Source organism: Micromys minutus (assembly GCF_963924665.1).
Source record: "Micromys minutus genome assembly, chromosome: 3".
Classification (NCBI taxonomy): Eukaryota; Metazoa; Chordata; class Mammalia; order Rodentia; family Muridae; genus Micromys; species Micromys minutus.
Genome location: NC_137972.1, coordinates 69,695,173 through 69,719,471, shown reverse-complemented (window position 1 = coordinate 69,719,471; position 24,299 = coordinate 69,695,173).

Here is a 24,299-nt window from a genome sequence, read left to right as displayed (position 1 = left end):
AGCTGGTCCCTATGGGCTTACTCTTTCCTCACGATGCTCTTATTTTTAGTCAGACACCGAAGCGGTTTATTTATTTTTAGTTAGACACATTTGGCACATTTCAAGTTTTCCAACTTGTATTCGATGAAGGGAACATAAAGGATTCCTGTCACCTGTCTTAATTGAAAGCTTCTTTGATAAATACTTTTGGACAGTTGATTCACACTACCAGCCTTCCAAAGGGAGAAAAAAAAAAAAAAAAAACATTCTTTTGAGACACTTTTGCACTTTTGATTTTTTTTTTTTTTTTTAATTTGTAATTTCGGGGCCAGAGATTTAATGGCTCAAATTACTCTTGACGGTCTCAGGAAATCATACTCTTGATAAAAGCAGTACCTGTCTCAAGTGAAATATGGGCATGGAAATATGCTGCCCGCTCTTGGACTCACATCTTACCCTACATTTCTTTCATCAGCCTACAGTAGCTGGGAATCAGGAAATGCCCACTGGATCCGAGTGTGGCCTGCCTTTAATAGTGATGCTTTGAGGTGCTGGGGGGCAGACTCTTCATTTTTATTGGATCTGCTGGGTGTGTAAATCTTGTCTTGACAACTGGTGTGTACACAGATGGTAGAAATGCAGTGATTCTAACAACAGCCTTAAGATCAAGGTACTGGTCTGTACTTTCTTATTGAGAGACCAGGCTACACTTCTCCCAAAGGGTCCCTGATTCTACCAGACTTCTCTGGCTGACTCTCCAACTCCACTGCAAGGCAGTCTTGATGGTGAATGAGGCTTAGCCCAGCAAAACAAGACCTCCTAACCTTGCTCCCTGAGTTGTCTTTCCTAATTTAAAACAAACAAGGCTGTAGTTTTCTCACAGCTGAATATGGTTCTGAAGCATGTGATATGCGTGTTGATGGGTTTTTATGATCCTAGAGGAAGCAGGCTTCTCAGTCTTTCTACTTAATCTCAATATTTTACGGCTGAAGGTTCCCACAGCAGCTGCAAGACTGTTTCCTATCAGTCAAAGCCAGATGGTAGTCCTGAGATGGTGGGCCATTCTGCTGAAACGCTTTATGTCCCCAAGGTTTTTCTCCCTGTGAACGAATCCTGTTGATGGGTCACGACCCACACACTCAGCAGTTGCCAGGTACAGCTGGATCCCCTCTCCTGGGCTGCCACCTACTCTAGAGACCCTGGGGTCCAGCAACTGATGAAGCATCCTGACCTTTCACAGTCTCAGTGTGTGGAAAATGAGAAGTATGCACTGAGAGGCAGGTGAGGAATTCACATCGGCAGTCATGCTCCAGATAAAACTGGGTAGAACAATGCTCGACCCTACCTGCAGCCCAAGCTGAGGTGAGTCTCCCCCTCCTCTCAGTCTGACAGGCTAGCCTCCCCCAGTGGGAGGCCACATGTTTCTCATTTTAGAAATCCAGATAAAGAAATTGTAAAGAAATGTATAGAGAACTCCTTGCAACCCTCACTAGAGTTGCCTGATGCTGACATCTTCAATGTTGAACATACTGACATCAGTACAATTAAGAAAGAGAGGAACAGAGGGAAGGGGAGAAGGAAGGGACAGAGAAAGGGAAGGAGGGGTTGAGGAATGAGCATATGTGCATGTGCACACAGATAGCCTTATACAATTTCAACTAGTGTGAGGCTTCCCGGAATTACCTCTACCTCAAAACACCCTCTCGTGCTACTCCTTGCTTCATCCACACCTCCTTCTCCCATTTAATTCTTGGTGTGCTTTTCAGACTCATTTGGTGGTAATAAAATATCCAGAAAACAAACATGGCCAAGGGTAAAGGAGTTTATTTCTGCTTACAATTCCAGGTTCCCGTCCATTGCTGTGAGAAAGTCAACACAGAAACTTCAGACAGCTAGTCACATCGCATCCACAGTCAAGAGTAGAGATAAATGCATATATACTTGCTCTCTTGTTTGCTTCCTCATGTTCAGCTTGCTTTCTCTATTCTTTTATAGTTCAGGACCCAATGTGCCTAGGGAATGGCGCTGCCCATAGTGAACTCAATCCCCCACATCAATTAAAAAGACAGTCCCCAGCAGAAATGCTCACCAGATAACCCAATGTAGATGATCCTTCATTGAGATTCTCCTTCTCAGAGATTCTAGGTCATAATCAAGTTGACAAAGCCAACCATCACAGAGTTAATTTTCATGTTGTAACTTGAGGAGAGATTTATTTTATAAATCTCATCAGAAATTTCCATTCAGATACCACTGTATCTGAGACTTGGTGAGGAAGAACATTATGGTAACAGAGGAAAGTAGAGAAGAAGGTTTTGTCTGATAGTGGACAGGAAGCAGAATGTAACACTGACAGGAACCCAGGATAGCCCAAGGAAGAACTTCCAGTAGCTCATTCCTTCCTACCTGGCCCCACCACCCACAGTTCTACCACCTCAAAGTAGTCTATTCAAAAAAATGTTTTAAGATTTATTTAATATGAGTACACTGTAGCTGTCTTCAGACACACTAGAAGAGGACATCAGATCTCATTATAAATGGTTGTGAGCCACTATGTGGTTGCTGAGAACTGAACTCAGGACCTCTGGAAAGAGCAGTCAGTGCTCTTAACCATTAAGCCATCTCTCCAGCCCATCTATGCAAATTTTAAACCATCAAAGAATGACCATTAGTGGGAGCTGAAGAGATGGCTTAGTGCTTAAGAGCACTGGCTGTTTTTCCAGGGGACCAAGGTTTGATTCCCAGCACCCACCCATGGTTGGCTCACAACCACCCATAACTTCAGTTCTAAAGGATCTGACACCCTCTTCTGGCCTGCATGGGCACCTGTACACATGACTAAAAATAAATAAGTCTTTTTGAAAAGTCAATTAAACCAAAGCATTCATTAGGTCAAGGCTTTATGATGTTATTCTCTCTCCCAGACACACCTGGCAGTATCCTGGCCATCTTTGATACAGTCAAGTTGGCCGTCTTTATTAACCATTTCCACTGACAGTCATTAGTCTCTTTGCTATTTTTCCAGTTATTTTTATAATGAACATATCATGACCATGGAATCAGGTGGTATGTGGCCATCTGATACTGGATTTTTTTTCCTCAGTGTGATTCTTCTGAGGCTCATCCAAGTTTTTTGTATTTTAAATGTATGTTATTCTAAAATGTGGGTGAATTTACTAAGATGGTGCACTTGGCTGGCACATGCTTGCTGCCTAAGCATGATTTAAAACAAAGTCAGTTGTAGTCACGTATGTAGCCTGTAATGCTAGCACAGAGAGGGAGAGACAGGAGGACCTGTGTCTCAGCACTAAGACAAAAGGTGATAGTAAAGGACACCTGATGTCTCCTCTAGCCTCCATTTATACACCTGTGTGCACATCTGCATATATGTTTGTGCCTATAACACATTCACACCCTTCTTACACTGAACATTTCACTCATTTAAAAGTTTGCATTTCAATGCCTCTGAATGTTCATACAGAGATATAGATGCTAAAAGAGATCCCATTGATGTCATGGCCCATAGTCAGTAGGCACAGCCCCGGGGGATGGCAAATTCACCTTCTCTCTTTACAGTTGTGCCTATTCAGGACATCTGGCATACATGGATTTAGAATATGTTGTGTTTTGAAGCTGATTTATTTCGCTTACTATGCTTACTTACCATGTTCATCCATGTAACATCATGTACCAGCCCACTGTGGGTGGTACCATTCCTTAGGCAATGGTTGGCCTCTGGGCATGTCAACTTTCTCTAGAAATGGTTGGCCTTTGGGTTTGTCTGTACCCACAATTAAGACAATTAACTAATTGATATGAGAAGACCCAGCTCACTGTGGGTGGTACCATTCCGTGTGCTGGGGGACCTTGAGCTGTAGGAAAGGAGATAAATCAAGCTGAGCACAAGCAAGTGAGTATGTATGCATTTCTCTCATCTCTGACGGTGGATGCTATATGACTAGTTGTTTGAATTCCCTTGCCTTGACAGTAGTTTCCAGTTCTGAGATCACTGTCCAGGTGTCTGTGTGTGGTGATCAGTCCACTTTCAGTTCCAAAAAAAAAAAAAAAAAAAAAAAACCCAAAACCCATCTATGAACATATGCAAAGTGGCATCTTACATTCCTATCAATATGTGAGGCATTTGTAGATAGTTGCCACATTTCACTGTGGTCTTATTTCATTTTATTATCTTATTATTACCGGGACATTATTATGTATTATTAATTAATATTATTAATTGGGCATTAATCTCAGAACTTGAAACTATTGTTCACAGTCGTGTTCTTTGCAATACTCTAACTATAACCTATGTATATGTTCTTCCACAGGTTGTTAATAACTGTCCTACTTTTACTGTTGCTGTGATAAGATACAGCAATTTATTTTATTTTTGTACAGGTTTGGCTATGTATCCCAGGCTAGCCTAGAACTTTTGGTGCTCCTGCCTCAGCTTCCCAGGTCCAGGGCATTTACCAGCATGACCAGCCTCTCTGAGGCTCTGAACTATGAAGTTAAACATCCTCTCATGTGCTACTGTAGTGACTGTGTACATCCTCTGCATTGAAAAGAAAATCTCCTCATTCCTTTTGCCTAGTCTTTAATTAGACCTTCAAAATACATCACAGTAGTTTCCATACAATAAATACATGCTTTTAAACTGTTCCCTGTAATCCCCTTTTCATCCTCATGACAGTTTTTAAAAGAGCAGACGTTCTTAACTTTGTTGGGTTTTTGTTGTTGTTGTTGTTGTTGTTGTTTGTTTGTCTTGTTTTGTTTGAAGACAGACTCTTGGGTGGTGGTGGTGCTCACCTTTAGTCCCGGCAGAGACAGGCTGATCCCAATGAACTGGTCTACAGAGCGAGTTTCAGGAAAGTCAAGGTTACACAGAGAAACCCTGTGGTGGAGAAACCCTGCTAATTAAGATTGGAAATCTACCATGTCCAGATGGCTCATTGGAGCTCGGTGCAAAATGGAGGACTCTTTACCAGCTGGGCTTCCCCTTCTCTGACCCTGTCTGGGGAATTGGACGCCCTACTGCCTCTACCTGGAGAAGGCTGAGTAGTCCTTGGCAGGCTTACATCTTCTTTTCCTGATAAGAACCCATCTGACAAATCCCTGGGATTCCTGGAATGCCTCTCCATACAATGAGGTGTTCATAGAACTTTAAACTCTAACCAATGATTTTCATTTATCCTGAAAACTTCCAACTCTCCAAGGTCCACATATAACCCTGGTTCACCCCAAACAAAGTGTGTGCATACAAGCCCATTCCAATAGAGGTATGCTCGAATGTCAGGATCATCTAAGAAAGCTATAACACTAAGATTCTTGGAGAAGGCCTTCTTTCTCTTTCTCTCTCCCCCTCCCCCACTGGCACTCACTCCCAGCTGGACCCTGATCCTTTATTACCCCATTCATTCTGGACTCTGTTTCATCCTCTCCCACCCAGTGTGCAGGACACGCTGAGAGGGAGGAAGCAGAGGATGTATAACCACAGCTGGACCCCCAAGCTTATACCACCCCCTGTTCTTAAATCCAAAACCACCTTCCCCTCAAAGATCTCCTGAAGCTCTGGTTAGCCTCCAACTTGATACACTTACTGTGTAGCAGAGGATGACCTTCAACATCTGATCTTCCTGCCTCCACCTCCTGAGTCCTCTGGTTATAGATGTGCTCCATCATGGCTGCTTTTATGGTTAGTCTTGAATCCCAAGCTGGGCAAGCGCTTTACCTACTAAGCCTGTGCTTTTTGTTTTTCTTTTTCATGCTTGGGGTTGAACCCCAAGGCCCTGTGCACATTACCTGTATCCCATCACCCCATGAGCCATACCCACAGCAGTAAAGCGTTTGATTATTATGAAGTCCATGCTTTCTTTTTGGATCAAGGCTCCTGAAGGGAGCCCCCACTTTTTTTTTTCTCTAAAAGTTTCAGTCTTACTTCTCATATCTAAGGCCTTACTCTCCATTTTGAATTTATGTACGTCTAAGCTATAGGCCGTAAGAGACCAGGATTTTGCCTCTTAGTTTCTGTCTTAATTACTTTGCTGTTGCTGTGAGAAAATACTCTGACAAACACAATTTAAGGGAGAAATGGTTTATTCTGGCCCGTAGTTCAATGGCAGTCTATTGTGCCACGGAGGTCACCATGACAGAAATGTATGTACAATCAGGAAGCAGAGAGAGAAAGGAATGCAACCCCCTTTCTCTATTTATACAGTGGAGGATCTCAGTCTGGGAATGACACCACCCAAGGTGGATAAGTCTTCACATTTCAATTAACACAATCAAAATATACTCCCAATCCTATGCAGTGAGGCCTGGTTCCCAGGTGATTCTAGATCCTATTAACAGCTAACAAAAGTCATCCCAAGTGTCCTATTGCCACAACACCATTTACTGAAAATGTCCTCTTCTGTGGGATTATTTTGAGCCTTTGTCAACTGGCAGCTGGGGATGCTTGCAAGGATTCTTTCTGGTTCTCCACAAAGCTTGCATTACAGTTTGAATGTGAAATTCATGTACTTGAGTACTTGGCCACCAGCTGGAGTTGTGGTTTGGGAGAGTCTAAGGAGCAGAGTCTAGCTGGAGGAAGTGGCTTGCTGAGAAACAAGCTTTGGAATCTGTAGCTCCCCCTGGGCTCAGCAGCAGCACTCCCCACCCCCACCCCATTCCTGACTGCTGATATTTATGAACAACCCACAGCCTGGTTCTTCTTGTCATAGCCAAATATTGTCCTACCGTGATGGACTTGGGCCTCTAAACCATGAGTCAGAATAAATCTTCCCTGCCTGAAGCTATTTCTGTTAGGTATTTTGTAACAACTATGAGAAAAGCATACTGTTTGAATTTCAGTCCAACCCTTATGCAAACTTGAGAATGTGGATCAGACAAGTCTTTCTTTTTTCTTTTGATCTATTTATTTATTTTATGTATATGGATACACTGTAGCTGTCTTCAGACACACCAGAAGTGGGCATTGGATCCCATAATAGATGGTTGTGAGCCACCATGTGGTTGCTGGAAATTGAACTCAGGGCCTTTGGAAGAGCAGGCAGTGCTCTAGTGCTCTTAACCACTGAGCTCTCTCTTCAGCCCCGAGACCAGTCTTTCAATTATGTATTTGTTACTCTGTGTGTGTGTGTGGAATTGGGAGAGCTGCGTGGTGACAACCTTTGTTGTTAATTCAATATACCCATAAAAGAAGGAACTTCAACTGCCTTGCCTCCATCAGACTCTATGTACTCACTCTGACTACCCACTGTTCATAAGGAGTGCCTGGGTCCCTGACCTGCTCCTACCTCCCTAGGCCAATTGTCAATCCTCATGTGGGTGTCACCTAGAGGCCCTGGGTATTGAAAGATGCCTCTTCACACTTGGCTTTCAACTTCACACCTCTGTTGGATGAAGCCAAATGTGGGGCCTGGAATCTATTCTCAGGGTTTCCCAGGCCAGCTGAAAAAGAAAGGCAACCAGTGAAGGCCACCCTAGCATTGACTTTGTGGTCTGACAACACAAAGGCAGGCAGGAGACTCTAGACCTTTGAGTTAGCATTTGGGCTTTTGTTTTTCTCATCATGAAAAAGCTCAGAGACCCTTGGACTTACTGCCAAGCCTTGCTGTGGCACACAAGGTAACGGGGAGGCCAGTACCGGACTTTCATGAGCTCCTGGCTTTCTGCAGTCAGTCTCTGATCAGCAGGACTTCTGCCAAGCCCCGGGTGGTGGTGGTCCCAGACCCTTCTGTTTCTCTCTGTAGCCATGAACAATGGAAAAGAGACAGGCTGCTACAGGTTTGCCTCTCCACAGTTGCAAGTAATGCAAACAAGCTTGCCTATATTTTCAGTGCCTCAGTGTCGCCCTTTAAATATATGTACATATATTTAATTTATATATGCAAATGTGGTGATGGTTAAGGAAGACACGTGACATCTCAAGGCCTGGTTGGGCATGCTGGTAGAACTCACAGGTAGTCCATTCCCACCAGGAGGCTTCTTTGTCAGTCAGATTTGCAACTGCAGGCACATGGGATAAGAGTGCCAGCTCAGCACAGGAAGTGGAAGAAAGGAGAGAGCATTACTTGTGGGTGGGTGGGAAACCCCAGTGCTTGGGACTCCTACTAATCAAAGTCATGTTACTACATACAACACACACACACACACACACACACACACACACACAGGAGCTACAGGCCAAGGGAAGTAAGCATACACAGGAACAGCAAGCAGGTAAGGGGAAAGTCTGTGTTCAGGGCTGGGGGTGTAGCTCAGTAGAGCGCTTGACTAGCACAGATTCGGACCTGTATTCCCACTACTAGGGAAGTAGAGGCAGTAGAATCAGAGGTTCAAGGTTATGCTCAGCTGTAGAGTATAAAGCCAGGTTAACTGATGTGAAAGCCTATCTCAAGAAAAAGAAAACAACATTGTAACTAACAAGGGGCTAGAGATGCAATCTAGGCTCCACCTTTAAGCTAGACCATTGCAAAGGATTCTGGGTCGAAAGCCCCGACTGCTGCAGACTCTTATGGAGTTTCTTGTGAGAATTTAAAATTCAAACTTCTAGGACAGGTGTTGCTCACGCTTTTAATCTCAGCACTTGGGAGGTAGAGGCAGGAAAATCTTTGAGTTTGAGGCCAGCCTGATCTACAATGAGAATTCTAGGACAGCCAGGACTACACAGAGAAACCCTGTCTTGAAAATCCAAACCAACCAACCAAACCAAACCAAACAGAACTATAGTGAAATATTTAAAAACAGAGTCACTGAAATGATGAGTCCATAAAAAAAAAAATCAGGTAAATTGAAAGCAATTAAAGTAATGGCTGTCTGAGAAATTAGAAATACAGCTGACTTAAAAGACAGCTTAGAATTGTGGTCAGTGAACAAGAGACTGTGTATCATTCAGCTTGTATCAATGTCCCTAGTAAGTAGATATATTGAGAGAGAAAGTAGGTCAGTGGTAGGCTATGGTAGAAGAACACCAGGGAGATGAGAAGGGTCACAGTAAATGAATGAGAAGTTTAACTCAAAGTACATTTGTTTATTTATGTTTGTCTGTGTATATGTATATGCACACCATGTCTTACCTGTGAAGGTCAAAGGACAACATGTAGGAGTTAGAGCTCTCCTTCCCCTGTATAGAACCTAGGAGTGGAACTCACTCCAGTTAACAGGTTTAGGCATCAGGAAGTTTTACCCACTGAACCTCTCACACACTTCTTTGGGATTCCTTAGGTTGTAAGTCAAAGGCTCTGACACTGATTGTGGGGTTGGTTGGTTATATAACTCTTAGTGGCAATGGTTATATAACTCTGAGAATTACTGAAAGGTGTGGATTGTAGGTTTTAAATAGGTTGAGAACATGGTATGTGAATAAGCTGTCTCTTAGGAGGTGGATGATAGAAAAATGAATTAGATGTTTATATTAAATAGATAGATAGTTTTGCAGTAAATATAAAAAATGGAATATCTTGTCTCTTTATTGACCCCCTGCAGTGTCACTCTGTGGGCGCCACTTCTTGTAAGGAGCCAGCACATGGACTCTGTCACTTGGTCCAATTTGCTCCTGATCTCACTCCGCCTGCACGACTGCTTCCAACTGAGTAAAATTACCACCTTGCCTGACACAAACATGATGTCATGGCCCAATAGCTTTTCATACAAGTTTACATATTCAATTCTTAATCCACAAGCCCTCTACACAGAAAGATTATACCAAATGGACAAAGATACAAACTGCCCTTCTATATGAAATAAAAGACCTATAAAATACTAAAAGTGTTCATAGCAACCTAACGCCCACCTGGATCTAATTCATCCTTCCCGATGTCCATATTGGTCCTTCTCTCTTGCTCCTCCTCTACCCTCCCTTCCCCTCACCCCTGACTCCCTCTCTCTACCTCCCTTCCTCTGCCTAATCACCAGCTCTTGCCTTTATTTTACTAATTAAAATGGGCAGGTTCTGATGAAGTCCTGAGTAGTGACTAGGCAGCATTTCTTGGAGAAGTGGAATTAACATCAAAATATGAACAGTTGTAGGACCATCTACAAAATAGATAGATAGATAGATAGATAGATAGATGGATGGATAGATGGATAGATAGATAGATAGATAGATAGATAGATAGATAGATAGATAGATAGATAGATGTTAGAGTTTACCCACATGCACACCTGTATAGCAGTTCAGAAACAGGATGAAGAAAAAATTAGTAAACTCGAATAAAGATATGAAGATATTATTCAAAGGACAACATAAAGATGGACAAACAAATACATGGGAAATAATATAAATAGTAAAGGACATTTCTGTTTAAAAAGAATTACAGAGGAAAAGAACAATGAGAATGGGAAAAAAGTGATATTCAAATATACAAGGTTTGGTGTTGGAATAGGTTTGGTCTCATAGACTCCTGTGTTTGAAGGCTTGGCCCACAAGGAGTGGCACTATTAGGAAGTGTGGACTTGTTGAATGTTTCACTCTGGTGGAGGAAGTGTAACTCTGTAGAGGCAGGCTTTGAAGTCTCCTATGTTCAAGCTACACCCAGTGTGGTACACCATCTCCTTCTATTGCCTGTGGATCAACATTTAAACTCTCAGCTCCTTCTCTAGCACCATGTCTGCCTGCCCTAATAATGGGCTGAACCTTTGAACCTGTAAGCTAGCCCCCAGTTAAATGTTTTTCTTTATCAAAGTCGCCTTGGTCATGTGTCTCTTTACAGCATTGGAAAAGCTATCAAAGACACAATGGTTAAGAATATTCCAGAGGCTCAGTGGTTAAAAGCACTGTCTACCCTTCCAGAGATCCTGAGTTCAATTCCCAGCAACCACATGGTGGCTCACAACCATCTGTAATGGGATCTGATGCCCTCTTCTGGTGTGTCTGAAGACACTGACACATACATAAAATGTGTCACTTTTTACTCACATACATAAAATGAGTAAATCTTTTTTGAAATAATATTCCAGAACTGATGAGATTCTTGAATCCACAGTGATAAAAACAAAGAGAATCCAAACCTAAGCATAGTAGAGCTACAGACTGCAAAAGACAGATTAAGGCTTTAAAGTAGCCAGAGAAAGATGGCTTGCTTAAAAAATGGATACTCTAACTAGTCTCGAGCTACCTTTCTCAAAAAAAAAAGCAATACAAGCTCAAAAACAGTACAGTAATAACCTACAAAATGCCAAAATTATAACGTCATTGTAGTTATAACTGGCTTAGTGGCTATGAGCAATGACCGCTATTCCTGAGGACCCAAGTCAGTTCCTAGCACCCACATCAGGTAGTTTCCACCTGCCTGTAATCCCAGCTCCAAAGGAAATCTCTGACCTCTGTGAGCATTTGCATTCATGTGCACATACCTTCCTACATAGTATACACAATTAAAATAAAAATTAATCTTTAAAAAAGAATAAGGCTGAAGTAAAGACATTTTCCCAAAAATAAATGCCAGGTTTACTCTAGGCATGTCCTAGGGAGGTCCAGGGATACCTGTCAGTCAGAACTGCCACCTATGAGAACCACCAATGTTAACTCCTCTTTGTTGTTGTTGTTGTTAAAGAATTATTTATTTATGGTATATGAGTACACTGTAGTTGTCTTCAGACACACCAGAAGAGAGCTCAGGTCCTCTTACAGATGTTTGTGAGCCACCATGTGGTTTTTGGGAATTGAACTCAGAACCTCTTGAAGAGCACTCAGTGCTCTTAACTGCTGAGCCATCTCTCCAGCCCCAGGGTCTTGCTTCTATTCTCCCTTCCTGTGTTCTTCTTTTGGACACCAGAGTTGGTCACACATTCTTTGCTGTCAGTGTGCAGGGTTGTTCAGTCCTTGAGTTACCCTGTGTCCAGTGGACTGTTCTTTCGGTTTAGCATCTTCCTATTTGGTTGTTGATAACCCCTGAAAGCGCTGGCAAACAGCCATCAGTGTAGACGGTCATCTAAGGGACCATACTAGGTAAAGAGCTGAGCTGTTTCATATACATAACATACTCTGACTGTTGTAAAGATAGAGAAACAGGCTGAAATGCCCTAAACAATCCGAGTCTGTATACGCTATACATTTTTGTAATGACTAATGTCAATGTATCTTTATCCCATAGAGGGCCTGGCTTGGAACATGTGTTCCAGTGGCTGAGTCACTGAGGGCAGAAATGAGTAACTTTCTTCCTATCCTCTTGTGTTCTTCCAGTAAAATTAAGGCTTTTCACTATCATGGACATTCCTAAGCAATGCTTAATTATCTGTACAAAGCTTTGTGACTGAGAACTCATGGGTTACAGATGGGAAAGGGGAAAACGTGTTTACTTCCGTAGTGTTTCACTTCTAAGAATGGGGTGAGCTACTAACAAACCATCACAGGAGGGCGTTTGTGTGTGTATGTGTGTGTGTCCACTCATACATGAGAGAAGAATGTTGAAAGGAAAAAGAAAAATGCAGAAAAATAGCATGAAGCCTAAAAGTTCACAGTGAAAGAGGCATTTTCGGCAAAGTTCCCAAGAGAGTGACTCTCTCTATGCTGTTGATTATTGTTGTGAGCCCAGCTGTTTAACACTGAGCCACCCCATCTCCCCTCCATAAGCCCAATGTATCTTCTGTGACGTGCAGCAGCTGTATCATCACTGCCCATGACCTAAATTCTAGGTTCTAGGGTGTGGTGGTTTGAATAAGAGTGGCTCCCACAGATTCATATTTGAATGCTTAGGGAGTGGCATTAGGAGGTGTGTTCTTGTGGGAGGAAGTGTGTCACTGAGGGTGGGTTAATAATATAGAAGTTGATACCAAGGTCTGGGGTTATGTTGTGATAGGCCTGACCAAGTTTCTTGTTTGTGAAATGTGGACTTTGGGACTTTGGATTAGAAAAATAGCTTTGTGGTTTGAGTGGGTCATCACAGGCAATACAGGTTTTAGAGGAGAAGAATTGTAGACCTAGATTTTTCAAAACCTACTTTTACTAAGGGTTCTTAAATGCTTTAACCTCTCTTCTAGCTCACCACCCACCAGAGGTAGTAGAAAGAAAAGGTTAATAGAGCAAAGGAGGACATGGACCTGTTTAGAAATAGTCCTTTGGAGCAAATACAATCTGTGTTGTCAGGATATCAGCAGTTCAGTTCATTTAAAACAACAAGGGTAGCCCAATCCACTTGCAAACACCATTCATGAATCAGCAGTGGCAGTTCAATCCGGAAGATACCTTGAAGCTCAGCCAATCAGCCCAAGTCTGAGACAGTGGCAAGAAGCTGCCAGAACACCACTAAAAGTTCTTTTGTGTTGTTTCTGTCTGTGAGGTCAGGAGAAACGATGATGACCAGCAAAGAACAGCAAGGTGAACCAATACCATACACTGTCATCAGCAAAGACCATAGTCAGCAAAGCCCAGTGATGACTAGCAAAAGAATGTAAGGGGTACTGATACCACACAGCATTGTCCACTGTCTGTTGGGTTATATTTATACTCTTTTGAAACATCACATTCCTGTTCTTGCAATTGTCAGCTCTAGCAAAACATCACATGCCCTTTTCCCAGGCAGCTTCTAGAAAACCACTATATGTTTATTCTCGGCAAAACATCCTCCCATGTGTCTGTTTTAGCAAAAACATTCTCTCATAAGACTGTTTCCAGAAAAAAAAAAAAAAAAAAAATCACATGACATAACTGAGTCTCCAAAGAAACCAGAAATTTCCAAATCAAAGAATATTAGTATGCAACCTAGAGACCATTCTTGTGATATTTTGGCAGAGACTGTGGGTACATTCTGCCCCTGTTCCTTGTCTTAGTCAGGGTTTCTATTTCTGCACAAGCATCATGACCAAGAAGCTAGTTGGGGAGGAAAGGGTTTATTCAGCTTACACTTCCATATGGCTGTTCATCACCAGAGGAAGTCAGGACTGGAACTCAAGCAGGTCAGGAAGCAGGAGCTGATGCAGAGGCCATGGAGGGATGTTGCTTACTGGCTTGCTTCCCCTGGCTTGTTCGGCCTGCTTCCTTATAGAACCCAGGTCTACCAGCCCAGGGATGGCACCACCCACAATGGGCTGGGCCCTCCCCCCTTGATCACTAGTTGAGAAAATGCCTTGCAGCTGAATCTCATGGAGGCATTTCCTCAACTGAGGCTCCTTTCTCTGTGATAACTCCAGCTTGTGTCAAGTTGACACAAAACCTGCCAGTATATCTCCCCAAAAATCTGCTTGAGCTTAAATAGAAAAATTATGGGTCGGCATTTTTCGTAGATTTCTCTCTATGGGAATTCCAAAGAGTTTAGTTTTGACTTTGTTGCTTGATTATTAGTGATCATAATTATGAAGATCTATAAAGAAAAGGACCAAGCTAAACAAGGGAAAATACAAAATATACAGTCTGAGGAGAGAAGGAACATTACACAGGGAAGTGTAATGGAGTCAAGTCCAGTGCCAAGCTTCCTACTTCCGAAAAGTAATTAAAAGTTTAGGACTGGGTGTGGCTGCATTACTTTTAATGCTAGCAGCACTCGGGAGACAGAGGCAGCAGGCAGCTCACTGAGTTCAAGGCCAGCCTGGTCTACAGATCGAATTCCAGGACAGTCGAGCTTAGGCAGTAAAGGAAACCACTTGAAAACAGAAAGCTAGTAAAGATGTATTTGAATGAAGAGACACATCCCAGGGCCAGGAAGCAGCAGAACTTGGCAGCTTTGGCCATATGGTTCTGGCTTTAGAGTCAAGGGTTCAAAAAGGGTTATGGAATCTCCCTCTGTGACTAAGGAAAGCTGATGAGACCAGGTGTGTGTCAGGAATATCCCTGTATAGAGGCCCAGAGACCTTCGCTTGAAGCTATGAAGGTTAAACCTGGTGATGATTTGAATAGATAAGGCTGGCCCTCATACATTTAAATGTTTGAGTGCTTGGCCATAGGGAGTGACACTATAAGGAAGTGTGGCCTTATTGGCTTAAGCATGGCTTTGTTAGAGGAAGTGCGTTACTGTGGAGGCAGGGTTTTGAGGTCACATATGCTCAAACTCTGTGAAATGTGACATACATACAATCTCCTTCTGATGCCTTCAGGTCAGTGTGTAAAACTCTCAGCTTCTCCATCACCGAGTCTCATTGGATGCTGCATCCCTCTCAGCTTCTCCATCACCGAGTCTCATTGGATGCTGCATCCCCTCCCGCCATTATGATAATGGACTGAGCCTGTGAAACTGTAAGCCAGCCTTAATTAAACGTTGTAAGAGTTGCTATTGCCACGTGTCTGCTCACAGCGATGGAAAACCTAACTCAGACAATTGCCCTGGAAACCCCTCCCCTGCCAAGATGTTGGATATGCCAGTGTCATGGGATGCTCAAAGAGAGAAGCTGTTAAAAGGGAGTGGAACTAGCCCAAGAGAAATGACTGTGTTTCAGTCAACAAAGCTGAAAGGAGTTAGAGATCTGAAGGGTGCTTTGACTTCAGGTGCGGAGATGCAGAGTTTGGAGTTTGCACAGCTATATTTTGGGTCTTGATTTTGTCCAGCATTTTCTCATGTTCTTTCGGAATGACTGGAGGTATGCGATGATTTTGCCTTTGTTTTTTTTTTTTTTTTTTTTTTTTTTTTTTTTTTTTTTTTGTTTGTTTGTTTGTTTTTGTTTGTTTGTTTTTTGCAGATCATAGTTAAGAGCTTGCTATAAGTCTTATAATAGACTTTGAACTTTTTAAAAAAAATTTACCTGAGCAGTCAGTGCTCTTAACCTCTGAGCCATCTCTCCAGCCTGACTTTGGACCTTTAAGCAGCGTTGAGACTAGGAACTATGAAGACTTTTAAGGTGGAGCTGAGAACGTTTTTGCATTATAATATGGCTGCAAGTCTGGGGGGGGGGGAGGCAGGGAGCAAAATGTGGTGTCTTGAATAAGAATGGTCCCTATAGACTCATGAATGCTTAATGGAAGTTGTGGCCTTGTTGGAATAGGTGTGGCTTTATTGGAGGAAGCATGTTATTGGGTTTGGGTGGAGAGGGTGAGCTTTGGGTTTTGAATGCCCAAGCCTGGTTCAGAGGCTCTCTGTCTTCCTACTGACTCCCAAACTGGATGTGGAATTCTCAGCTTCTTCTTACAGAACCATGTCTGCTTGGGTGCTGCCATGCTTCCTGCCATGATGATAGTGAACCGAACCTCTGAATTCTAAGCCATCCCCAGTTAAATGTTTTCCCTTATGAGAGTTGCTGGGTGGTCATGGTGTCTCTTCAAAGCAATGGAGACCCTAAATGTGATACTAGGTATTCCTGCTTTGGAGACAGAGATGCTGAAGATTCATTCCAAGGTATCTTCTTCATTTTTTTGTTCTTGTTTTTAATGTCCATTGGTGTTTTGTCTTTGTGTATACCTGTATGAGGATGTCAGATCCTTTGAGACTAGATTTACAGGCAATTAGATGCTGCCATGTAGGTGCTGGGAATTGAATCCAAGCAGCCAGTTCTCTTAACAACTGAGGCATCTCTTCAGTCCCATTCTAAAGAATTTTCTAGAAGTGCCTTAGCCAAGAAAGACAATAAAAACAGTTGTTCTATTTTTGACACCTTTGGCGGTTACATATCAGATATTTATTTACCTCGATTCATAACAGTTGCAAAACTTACAGTTATGAAGTAGCAATGAAATAATCTTATGGTTAGAGGTCACCTCAACATGAGGGACTGTATTAAAGGGTCACAGCATTAGGTTGAGAGCCACTGCAACAAAAGAAGAATTTTGTGTCAGGCAGTTGTAGCATGTGACTTTAATTCCAGCACTCAGGAGGCAGAGGCAGGCAGATCCTTGAGTTTGAGGCCAGCCTGGTCTACAGAGTGAGTTCCAGGACAGCCAGGGCTATACAGAGAAACCCTGTCTCAAAACAAACAAACAAACAAACAAACACAAAACAACAACAACAACAAAAAAGGTGTTTGTAAAACACCCTAGATCCATTGTGTCAAGACATAATGTAACCGCATTTCAAATATATATAGCCATAGTAGCCAAGAGGGTAGGGCTCTTAAGTAAGCTTGGCATGTGGGGAATTTCTCTTTATTCCCCAAAGATGAAGGGCTCTCATCCTCCATCCATGCTGGCTTGTTCGTTTGTTTTTAGGTTATTTTTATTTTACTTGGATGGGTGTTTTGCCTGCATATATGCTGTGTACCTTAAGTGTGCCAAGTGCAAGAGAAGTCCAGAAAAGGGGACCACATCCACAGAACTGGAGTTAGAGATGGTTTTGAGCTGCTATGTGGGTGCTAGGAATCAAAGTTGGGTCCTTTGGAAAAAAAAACAGCCAGTGCTCTTAATTGATGGGGCATCTTCCTGGCCCCTTCTATGTTTCTATAGAAAGTGTAATAATGAATAGAATACAAGACAGTATATCATGACAGTAATGTCTCCAACCCATTTTCGTACCAACAAATCAGGGTAAGACACAGGTATTTCAAAAGGACATAGGCAACTGCCCAGGCCCTTCCTGCAGGTTCCCCTAGACTTCACTTTAGTCTAGAGAAATCCCAGGGCCCTCAGCTTACTCCAGAAAGCTCAAAAGAGGAGCCCTATTTGGCTTGTTTTCTGTTTGTGTTTTTTTAACATAAACTTTCAGTTTCACTGGGGAGATATTCAATCAGTAATGTACTTGCTGTAAGATCATGAGGTCCCAAGTTCACCCACTCAGAACCTGTATACAAAGCTGGGCATATCAGCATGCATGTGAAATCACCATGGAGACAGAGTGACAGGAGGATCCCTGGCACTTGCTGGTCACCCAGACTAGTGGAATCAGCAGGCTCCGGGTTCAAGGAGAGATCCTGTATGTCAGAAAATAAGGTGTTTATCTGTGGAGGAAGACATCGGATATAGACCTCTGTCCTCCAAGTGTTTTGGGACACATATGCTCCCCAGATTGTATCTAGTAGCTTCCCAACCATTTCTCCATCACTGGAGGACCCTTTGGCTTCCTTGTTGCCTGTCTAACTATCCTTGAGGGGAGTACAGCATGTGAGCAGGAATGTGGTCGGGCAGAGCCTGTGCCTGGAAAATGGAGAAACACCCCAGAGATATGCTCGCCTTGCAAGGCTGGACTAAGGTGTGGACAGTTCAGCTGTGACTGCAGATGTCAGCGCAGATGCCGGGGACCTGATTCATGACAGCTCCACCTGGCTGGCAACCACAGGCTGGGAGGTTCCCTACTGATGGTGGAGCCCCGGGTGTGACAATCTCAGTGGTGTGATTTGTGACATCTTTGTAATAAGAGTGGATGTGGAGGGTGGAGGTGAGGCTCAGGTGGCCTTCTAGAAATGTCTTCAGAATCTGAGTTCAGACTGGACATTTGCTCTGTTCCCATGCTCATTTAAGACAGCTCAAGCCGCGAGCTTCCTATGCTGGCTGAAAGTGTGGCCCAGGAAGAGCACGTAGGGGCTCTCCACATCTCAACCCCAGAAACCAAATGCCAAGCTTTATTTTTCATGGCAGCCAAAAATGTATAAGAGCTGCCGCACTCCGACGAAGAGTAAGACACACTTGACTGTGACTGTCACCCACTGTTAGGAGACCAAAGCGTTTCTTTAGCAGTTCATCAAGTCAATGAAACACTGTGTGTGCTGAGGATAAGGGCGGGTGGATGTGTATGGCCTTCTGCAATAGCCCCTTCTCATCTGTGCTTTCTTTCAGTGAACAGAGGTCAACCGTGATCCAAAAAGCAGTACATGGAAGCTCCCAGAAACAAACAAGAAAGGAACTTGACAGTGAAGAGACTGGACACACTGCCTCAGTCAGGTGACCAACGTCAGCATAAGTTCTCAAGTGACTTCCACTGAAGCAGACCAACGTTGATCTGCAGAGGAAGGGCAGTTACTTTAAAAGCGCCCACCTTAAGTCTACAGATAATAAAACACAGATGCTAGCAGCTCGCCCAGAACACGGGGTCCTTAGCAGTCAGGCCCCACATAGGAGGCGGGAAGAAAAGGATGCAGGAATCAAACCATAGCCTAAAGTAGAAAATGAATATCCAGGAGCCTATACCACTCTAAAGAAAATTATATAGATTCTCCATGTAAATTAGGGAGCAGGAGAGAGAGCTTTAAGTTGCTTCTGCAGGTGCATAAATTATGCAGATACTTCCAGCCCAGTGGAGAACTTAATCCTCCTCTTCAGATGCTAACTGCACCCAGGGACTTCCTGGCACAGAATCCAGGCAGTGAAGTGCAGGGAAGAGCATTATAGTGAAGCTGCCTGAGAGGCTTCCTGGCCAGGTGATCAAAATCAACATCTATAGCCGCAAGTCTTGTTGATAGTTTGTATCCTTGAAATACCATCCGGAGAAGAGCACTCTGTGCCTTTAGGGTCTTCCTTCAACCCCAGAGCCCAGTCTGCTACGAGAAGAGCAAGAGACGGATTCTGGTTGACACACAAGCTATACAGTGTCTGGCCAGTGTTCCATAAACCGTCACTAAAAACAAAGTACTGTAAGAGATGTAACAATGTGTTTGACGCCCCAGATGGGACCTGGAAGGACCATAAAGTAGGAGAAACTAAGGAACCTGGGTACAGTCCTTACTAGTGTTCTGTTCATCTTGTCTCTGGGGGGTGTGGTGTGGTGGAGGTCTTTAATCCCAGCACTCAGGAGGCAGAGACAAGTGGATCTCTGAGTTTGAGGCCAGCCTGGTGTCAGAGAGACCAGAGGCTCTTTATAGAGAGAACTTGGAGGTTACATAGAAAGACCAACCAACCGACCAACCAATGAACTAACACAACCCACAAATTTTTGTGTTGTGTGCTTTTGCTGGAACCTCCCTCACTTTTCTCATTTTTTAAAAAAGATGTATTTATTTATTACATGTAAATACACTGTATCTGTCTTCAGACACACCTGAAGAGGGCATCAGAACCACCATATGGTTGCTGGGATTTGAACTCGGGACCTTTGGAAGAGCAGTTAGTGCTCTTAACCACTGAGCCCCTCTTTTCTCATTTTTTAAGACTCCAGAACCAAAGTGAGAATAGCTGGACATGGTAGTGCATGCTTGTGATCCCAGTAGTGGGGAGGAACAGACGGGACTTTCCTTGTGCTTACTAGCAAGCTAGCCTAGTTTACCCTAGGTGAGTTCTGGACCAGTGAGGGGCCCTGCCTTAAAGAGAGAGAGAGAGAGAAAAAAAAAAAAAAGAGTATGTTTGGAGGGGTTGTCCTCTGGCCTCCACACGCATATACCAGCATATGCACAGATGTGGGCGCACGCATGACTGTTCCCTCTTGTTTATCGCCTGTTCAGAAAACTGTAGCAGGCTTTCAGATGCAGAAGTGGGTCGGCTTAGTTAAAAATCTCAGCTCCACTACTGGCCACACACTGTGAGTACAGTCTCTCTCCAGGCCAGATCTCTACCAGCGAGGTCAAAAACATCCCCAAAGCAACAACAAAATGTTATGTGGGAAGGTATTGGTAAAGGTGTTTTTAAAATGCTGTTAAATATACCCACCATTAAGTTCAGCGAGTCCGTTTGACTTTCGGCACTACTTGTTTCTGGAACTTTCCCGTCTCACTCTTGCCTCCTTCCCCAGGTCCTGGTGACTATTATCATGTTGTATTCATATTGCTGTGCAGCAGCAAGTGTCTAGAATCTGCAGATTTAACCATAATCGCCCCCCGCCCCCCCTTCTGATAACTACCATTCTACTTCCTGTCTCTGACGCTGGCTGTTAGCTGCTTAGTGGAAGTGGAACTATACTGAGTTTGTAGCTGGCTTACTTTGCTTAGAGTACTGTCTTCAAGAGTCATCCATGCTGCTGAGCAGGCTGGTGACGTTCTAAAACCCTGTCACTCAGGAGGCAGAGGCAGGGGAGCCTAGACTAGTGGTTTTCAACCTTTCCTGTGTTGTGATGTCTCCCAGCTGTAAGATTGTTCTTGTTCCTCCTTCATAGCTGTAATTTTGCTACTGTTATGAACCATAGTATAAATGCTTTTGGAGATAGAGGTTTGCTAAGGGGGTCTCAACCCACAGGTTAAGAACCTCTGATTTAGATCTTTAGTGCAGGCTGAATTATACAGCGAGAACATGCCTCTTTCATTTCCTAATTTGAAAGAAAGAAAAGAAAGAAAAGGAAGAAAGAAAGAAAGAAAGAAAGAAAGAAAGAAAGAAAGAAAGAAAAAGAAAGGAAGGAAGGAAGGAAGAAAGAAACAAAGAAAAGGTGTGGTGCAGTTCACTGTGAGGTGGAAGTGTGTGTGGGGGGGGCATAGTACACAGTCTTCTCACGTTAGCTACATAGTGAATTTGAGGCCAGCCCGAGATACATGAGACCCAGCCTTTAAAAAACAAAATAGAGAACCATCTTAGTGGGGAAGTGTTTGTGAGCAAAGCTGCCAGAACCCACATAGTGGATGGAGAGAACCAGTTCCTGCAAGTGGCCCTGGGACCTCCACCTTGTGAGCCATGCCATGTAGGTATCCACATACATATAGACAAAATAGATAAATATATTAAACTTTTTAAAGTTCAAAATAGAGGGGGCAGAGGGAGAAGGAAAGAGTTAGAATCTTTTGTTTCTTTGTGTGTGTGTGCATATTTATGGATATATGTATGTATCTGAGACAAGGTTTCTCTGTGTAGCTCTGGCTGTCCTCAAACTTGCTCTAGGGATTAAAGGCATGCACCACCACCACCACCAACCAGCCGAGACAGGATCTTCTTAAAGCAGTCTAGTTCCCTATTGTGCCTGTGTTTCTTACCAGCTCATCCTCTACCAGTCACTTGGATGGTGTCTTTTACGACACTGTGAACAGAGTTACAAGCTTTCAGTTTGGGAGTATATACTCAGAAGTGAGGGTACTGGGTCATATGACCAGTCAGAGATTGCTTAGGAACTACCAAGTTCTCTACATATTCAAAAATACTCTTCTTCTTCTTCTTCTTCTTCTTCTTCTTCTTCTTCTTCTTCTTCTTCTTCTTCTTCTTCTTCTTCTTCTTCTTCTTCTTCTTCTTCTTCTTCTTCTTCTTTTTCTTCTTCCTTTCCTTTCCTTCTCCTTCTTCTATTTATTTATGTACTTTGTATATATGAGTGTTTTGTCTCCATGTATGTCTTGTACACTAGAGAAAGACACTGGATTCTATGGGACCACAGTTGCAGACTTGTGAGGTATGTCGGTGCAGGCCTTTGAACTCAGGTCCTCTGGAAGAACAGCCTGTGTGAGCCATCCCTCAGGTCCTAAATATTCTCCCTCTCTCCCTCCCTCCTTCTCCCCCCCTGTCTGTCTGTCTGTCTGTCTGTCTGTCTCTCTCTCTCCTCTCTCTCTCTCCTTCCTTTTTTCCTTTTTATTTTTTTTTCTACTTATTTCCAATAGCAGCCACCTCCATGGGTTCAAAGACCCCTGCATATGCCATTGAAAATGAGGTTAACCTTGAGCACTGTGTGGTAAGTGGACAGAGCATGGCCTTCTGCCTTGCTTGATGACTACAGCGGTCCTTAGACAGGCCCAGGGATCCTTCTTGGGAAGGGATGGTGCTATAAAAGCTCGTCTCCATCTACTTACTTTCAGCTCATTAGAAAGCATTTCAACCTGTTAGTGGGTTTCGGGGTCACGCCATCCCACTTTAATTAAACTAATCCTCACATTATGATCAAGAAATCTAATCAAAATGATCCACAACAACATCACACAGAGTAGATAAAATGAATTAATGTGAGCCACACGGAAATGAGGAATGGCAATTCCTGTGACCCTCCCAGAGTCCCTTATCAGTTGCAGAAACAAAACTAAGCTGACATGTTGGTCCAAACAGCGTAAAGAATTAGGAAAAGCAGCTAAGGGAAGAAAGAGGCCCGTAAAGATTTACATCTGTCCAATGAAGCCCACTCCAATGCATGAGTCCTGAGTGAGTGCGTACTAACCACAGAGCACTAGGGAAGCCATATTGAAGTGAGCATTGTGCCCTGTGCCATTGGACAACAGCTAATGGAGCAGGCATGCCGTGCCAAACGTTTTTTATTAATGGAACACATGATCAAAAATATTTGGAGACAGAGACTAGATAGAAGATCCCTGGATCTTCTGGTTAAAACTGGCACGTCGGTTTAGAAGAATCTCATAAAGGATACTGGGAGAGGGCTGGGGCAAGCATCCCGTGTGGAGGATGGAACTTGACAATGCTCAGGCAGAGTTGCCTTTAACCAACACCTCAGGATTTCTCAAGGTAAGAGTAAGGGATGTGGACAGTCCTTAGGGTCTCTCAGCTTCCCTCTGGATCTCTTTTGACACTGCTTCCTGAAATGTCTTCCATTTAATTGTGTCCCTGTGGACTTTGGTTGGCCCCTGTGTAGGATGGGGCTGGCATCTCCTGTTCCCAAGGCTGCGGGGAGGAGATGCTTAGCAGAGTGCCAAGGGTCCTCCGGGGGCAGCCTAGGATGGTGACTGGACTATTCATTAACTCAGAAAGATGGTACATTATACACAGGGAAGCATCTTACCAAAGAGCAGCTGTTCTGAGCTCAGAACTGAGCATGCTGGTTTGCTTCCCTTTTGAGAGGGGTTGGGTTTCGGGCAGTCTTGGTAAAGGTCTGTGTTACATTGTTTTGTTTTAATGACTATATTACCCTCCACCAATGGCTAGCCTCTGTTCTGCCTCCTCCCTCTACCCATCCTTTTCTTTCTTCAGTGCTGGGGATGGAACCCAACACTTTGCTCATGCTAAGTTAGGTTAGGCAAGATGCTCCAACACTCAGCCCCAGCCTTGTTCTTGGCTCTGTAATGCTCCTTCTCCATATGCCCGGTGAGTTCTCCCAGGTCTGACTTTCATTGCTCTTGCCTAGATGATGTTGGAATCCACGCCAGGGTCTAAGTATACCTGATGTCCCCCCAGGTCTCTTCTTTCCCCTCAGAGCAAGGAGAACACATGATCTCTCTCTCTCTCTCCCTCCCTCCATTCCTCTCTCTCCCTCCCTCCATTCCTCTCTCTCTCTCTCTCTCTCTCCCTCCCCGAAACCCTCTCCCATTGTTACTCCTGTTTGTGGAGCCAGAGAAAATGATCACTGAACTCATGAACAGTGACCATGTGATACGTTGGGGGAAAGATGAGTAGATAGGGGAGGGGAAGAGGGGAAGGGGAGACAAAAATTATGCAAAGAAAGGAAGGCAGAGAAAGTGGGAAGGGGGAGAGAAAGGAAGCAGGAAGGAGGATCTTTGTACACCTCCAAACTAACCCTTCCAAGAGCATCTTCCTCCAAAGCTGCACGGCCTTGCCTGTCATGGTACTCATGTCTGTATTGTACAAGCAAGGAAGCCAAGGCTCAGAGGTTCCAACCTTTGTCTGGAAGCATCTCATCCTCCAAGAAGATCAGCATGGACAGGTCATCCACCTGCCTCTGAGGACC